This window comes from Montipora capricornis, chromosome 14, assembly GCF_036669925.1.
Source record: "Montipora capricornis isolate CH-2021 chromosome 14, ASM3666992v2, whole genome shotgun sequence".
Taxonomy (NCBI): Eukaryota; Metazoa; Cnidaria; class Anthozoa; order Scleractinia; family Acroporidae; genus Montipora; species Montipora capricornis.
Window position 1 is genome coordinate 41,829,293 of NC_090896.1, and position 5,000 is coordinate 41,834,292.

A 5,000-nucleotide genomic window follows, 5' to 3' on the forward strand; every position below is an offset into this window, starting at 1 on the left:
CCACCCACACGTTATGTCAGCCGAGATAGCTTTTGTTGAAGTACTTATTTTGAGTGGCTCAAAGTAGCAGAAACGTCTCTCGCTAAAACTGACCTTTGGTTACATTGAGGCCCTGGAGATCACAAGTGCTTTCCTAAAGTATATTAAGTAGTCTGTTCAATGTCCAAGTTTCTTAATTAAATTCAAGCTTCAATTGATTAATCAACTTGATGACAAGCTGTTTTTAAAAAAGCCATCGTTAATGCTTTCAACGCTTACCTGACGTAATCCGGTTTTTCACCATTCACCAGAGGAACAAGAAGTTTGGTCGTGTTCCAGCATTGATGCTTCACAAATTCTCTTCTTAAAGTTCCGAATCCGCAGGAAATGTAACATGAATGCTGCCACTTCCACTCATGATTTCAACTGCAGGTGACGCGGAAAACCGAGATAAGTAGCTGATTAAGGACAATACGTCCTACTTTCCATTGAAATCTTTGAATTTGTCCATGAATCGATTAAAAGCTTTAACTAGTTTAGTCCAATGGACTGCACTCCACCACAAGTCGGAAACATTTCCCTAAAAAATGCATGTCCGGCGCCACCTTCAATGTTGAGAGTCATAAGGTCTACTTCCCCAGCGGAACCTGCAAAAAAAGCTTTGAGATCAACATTAATCAGTAATCTGGGGAAAAAAGAAAAAAATACAACATTTTTAACTTTGTTATAGCTCCCAATAGTTTCTAACAGCTCATGCAGTGGTAAGAATTCAAACCAGTCCATAGCGGGGTATATATTGACAGAACTGTTACGAGATAAAGCATTCCAACCATAACAACCAAGCTTATGAAGCATCATTGTTTACATGAGGGAATGTCCAGATAAATGGTATAGGCTGAATACACGGCATGTGGTGCACTTCATCTTAATTTGGTATTTTGAAGAAGGCGGAGTCAATTGAAGACGCCTCCTGTTGCAATTTAATATCACTGCCAAGTTCCTGATTCTGCGTAAGTGGATAACTTTGAAGGAATTTTACCAATTTAAGTTATGGTTAGTGATTGCAGCTGAGTGTGAGGGAAAGCCAACAAAAATATAAGGATTTGTATTTATACAACAGAAGAGTGTGGATAATGATTAGGATTCCGCATCAATTATGAGAAAACAGAAATACTCTTTCTTGGGAATCAAAATCTCAGTAGCACCTGGGAGCGAGGAAAATAAATTAAATTAAGCATGGCTGAACCCAAGAGGGTGGTCAAAAATGTTGGGGTCCCTTTTTACGTCACAAGTGACCCTTTCCTTGGGCAGAAGCTCAACTTTGAGGAAATCATTTATTCATCAATCTAAGGAAAGTTAAATTATGCAGATGGTGAAATCTTACTATTTTTATAGGCTGAGTTCAAATAGTTAAGACCTTTGTAGTTCCAATGTGCAGGCTTATTTATTTATTTTTTATATACAAAAACGTGTTTAAAGAAGCCAATATCATCATATATGACTTTTATGGAAAGGCAACGACACGGGTACAATTGTCTTCTATTCTTTGTGACATAGAACATGGTGGTCTCAAGGCTCCACACTTAGAATCGATTATCAAAACTCAAAGAAGTAGTGCTGTAAAAAAAAATCGCCAATGATTATTTATTGAAAAATGGTTTTTATCGCATTACCTTAAGCCGATCGGAGGTACCGTATTGAATTGATTAAGCAAGCCGCCACCTCGAAGGTCGGTCGGCTGGTTTGCCCAGGAGATTTTGCAAAAATCGTACGTTCGAGCTTTTCAAGCCGCTTTTTTGAAGTCTTATCTGGCCAAAAAGAACCTAAACTGTCCCAAACATTGTTTATGAGTGCATTTGTTGCAGCAAATGTACAGCAAGCCAATATAACTTTTTTCGGCGTCGAGACTCGGTCATCATGTCTGATCGACGAAGTAGACAATGATGACAAGAAAACTCGCCAATGCGTGATGCCTCAAGCCCAGGCGGGGCCTCAAGAGAAGCCGAGGAAATAAAAGGAGACCAAAGGGAAGGAACTTTATTTGAGTGTCTAGTCGTTCTAGCGCTGGAGCACTAATTAGGGACATTAAAAACTGAAATTAACAATTAACGCAAATCAAATCAAATGTTGGTTTTTGAGGAGAAGGGAGACCTGAGTACCCGGAGAAAAGCTCTTGACGCAGAGTAGAGACCAATAAACTCAACCCACATATGACGCCGAATCTCGGAATCACACCCGGGCCACACTGATGGGAGGCGAGTGCTCTCACCACTGCGCCATCCCTGCACCCCCAAAATGAAGAACACAGTTACTGTAAAGCTAAGAGAAATAGAGAGATAGACAGAACACTTATTTACAACGGTTAGATTTCAGGTAATGTTCTCCTTCTTAACGCTGCCTCGCTGCCTCACATATTTTGTAAAACTCGCTAAAAAAAAACGAAGAAGGCCTGAAAACGTTTGCAATTCCGGCACGATGTTGACAGAGATTCTGGCATACGTCAACAATCACACACGACGTCGCCATTCAACAGCAGACATCACTGGCAAGTTTTCTTGTCATCATCACCTTCTTCGTCAGACATATTATAACCGAATTCTCGACGCCATGTCAATTTATATTGGATTGCAGTACATTCATCTGCAACGAATGCAGGACAGCTTAGATTCTTTTTTGGCCAGATAAGACTAAGCGGTTTGATAAGCTCGAACCTGCGATTTTCGGCAAACAGCGATGAGTTGCAACTATTCTTTGTTTTGTTTGTCGCGCGCCCGGGGTCGCGCAGTTTTGAGGCTGGCGGCTATGGTTGCTTATTTTGGAACAGTGAATTCATCATTACTGTAGCGACTGTCCACACTAAATTAATCCCTTTCGATTTATAGGCTTTTTTTGTGTGAAATGGATATCCAGTCATGAGCTGCTTTGTTTGACTGTGAAATCGCAGTCGAGTAAGCGAATTAATTCTCCTTGGCTTGACTTTGTCATCAGTAAATTTGCTGTTGTTCTAAACTGAAGAAAGAGGTCAAACGGAAAATGATGTGAATCAAAGAGATTACTGTGCATGCAATTTCAATTTTAGTTAATGATTAAAATTGTTTGTTATCGTTTGCATGGCTTTTTTGTTTACTGCTGTCAGCTCAGAGATGTTTGATCGCTGTAAACCGTATACGCTAATGCCGCTTAATGCTTCTTTATGCAGAATCGTATTAAAAGAGATTTCTTAAAACATAAAACTATAAAAGTTAGAGATAACAAGTTAAACCGACGTTATCTTCTTCTTGGTCACATTTCTCAGACGAATGTGACCGTTTGAAGTCAGTTTTCTCACGCCTAAAGTACCCGAAACAACTCGTAAATTCCACTATCAAACGCTTTGTTGACTCTAAGGTCTGCGACCAACCGCGACCTTTATCAACAGCCCAAGAGACGGATAACATGGTTCGAGTAGTCTTGCCATTTAAAGACCAAAACTCAGCAGAATTTGTAAAAAAACAACTTAAGGATTTGAGCCTGAAAGTAAACAAAACCATCCAGCCTGTATTTACCAGCAGAAAAATTGAACAGGAACTGAAAGTGAAAGAGGCAAAGCCGCCGATCATAAATCAGCAGTGTGTTGTATATAAATTTCAATGTGACCTTTGTGATGAAGGTTATGTAGGCTACACACGCGGACATTTACACAATCGTGTAAAGGGACATAAGCAACAGTCCTCGGCTATTGCCAGACACTATAAGAACGCACACGGGTCGATCCCTCGGGACCTGCTTAAACGCTTTGAGGTGCTCAAAAAATGTAAAAACAAATTTGATTGCTTAGTGTTTGAAATGTTATTTATAAGAACACTTAAGCCTAGCCTCAATGTGCAATCGGATTCCATTCGTGCTAAAGTATTCTTATAGCCAATTTCGCACGTGCTTATTATGTTAATTCTTAGCGTCAATCGTTTTTAATACTGTAATTTTAGCATCATAGAACATTTTTACCTTGATAATGGAGTGATGTCTACTCCGAAACGTCGGTTTAACTTGTTATCTCTAACTTTTATAGTTTTATGTTTTATGCAGAATCATAGTTATTTCTGTGTACACTATATTCGTTTTGGGGGTTAAAAACGGGAGCTCCGCTTTTAATTAAGCTTGGCTGAATCTATATCAGTAGCTTGGATGCTTTTATCACCTATATCTCTTATGAAGTTAAGTTATTATCCTCGCAGTTATGAACGCAATTTTAGCAACTGCGTAGAGAACCCTGAAAAATCTAGGACTTCAACGGGGTTTGCACCCGAGATCCCCAAAACAACACACCCAAAGGCATGTACAAATACCCACGTTTTCATGTGTTACCCGAACACACCTGCTTGTAGAGCTATCCCAACACACCTTGGTGTGTTCCCAAAACACACCTCAAGCTGGGTTTAATCCTTGTCCCAAATTTGACGAACGTTCAGGCGTGTTTTTCAGAAAGAAGTGTTCTCTCACACATCTTTATGAGTAACAAAGCACAACTTAATTAGTTGAGTTTTCATAATACACCTTACCAGGCACCTAAAACTATAATCTTACATTTACAAAAATTATTTGCACAAAACTTCAGTAGTGGTCCACAAATGGTTTATTGCCCTTTTAAAAACAAATCTTATACAATGGTTTTCAAATAACCATTCTTGATAAATTTACAACATTTTGACACGCGATTGTCACTTATTGCACTAAACCCTGTCTTGCTGCCATAGATAAAATTGTTTGGATAAGCAAATGAAGAAACACTTTTTTGTTTAGTGTACAGCTGTTTCGAGAAAGGTTGACCGAGAGAAGCATAAGAGCGTACGCCAAAATGCCGAAAGGCATTACTGTAAACTGCAAGGAGAAAGGGTGGCACAGTCGTTTAGTGCGCGGCCTTGGTGCATAAGTTCCCCAGTTTGATCCCCGGATCTCACATCCTTGTTTCTACTTTTTTCCTTTTAGTGTAGCCTAAGTAGCTTTAAATACCCTTAAAACGGAGCACTGATGGAAAAGAGGGG

The 5,000-nt window shown here is 39.5% G+C and overlaps 1 long non-coding RNA gene across 3 annotated transcripts in view; it reads right to left on the minus strand.

Moving 5' to 3' along the window:
* Positions 1-5,000, minus strand: part of LOC138032312 (uncharacterized) — a 96,355-nt gene that overhangs the window by 61,649 nt on the left and 29,706 nt on the right. For all 3 annotated transcript variants that reach the window (XR_011128337.1, XR_011128336.1, XR_011128338.1), the window contains one exon: positions 259-626. This is a non-coding gene — a long non-coding RNA (uncharacterized lncRNA). The remainder of the gene's footprint in view (positions 1-258; positions 627-5,000) is intronic.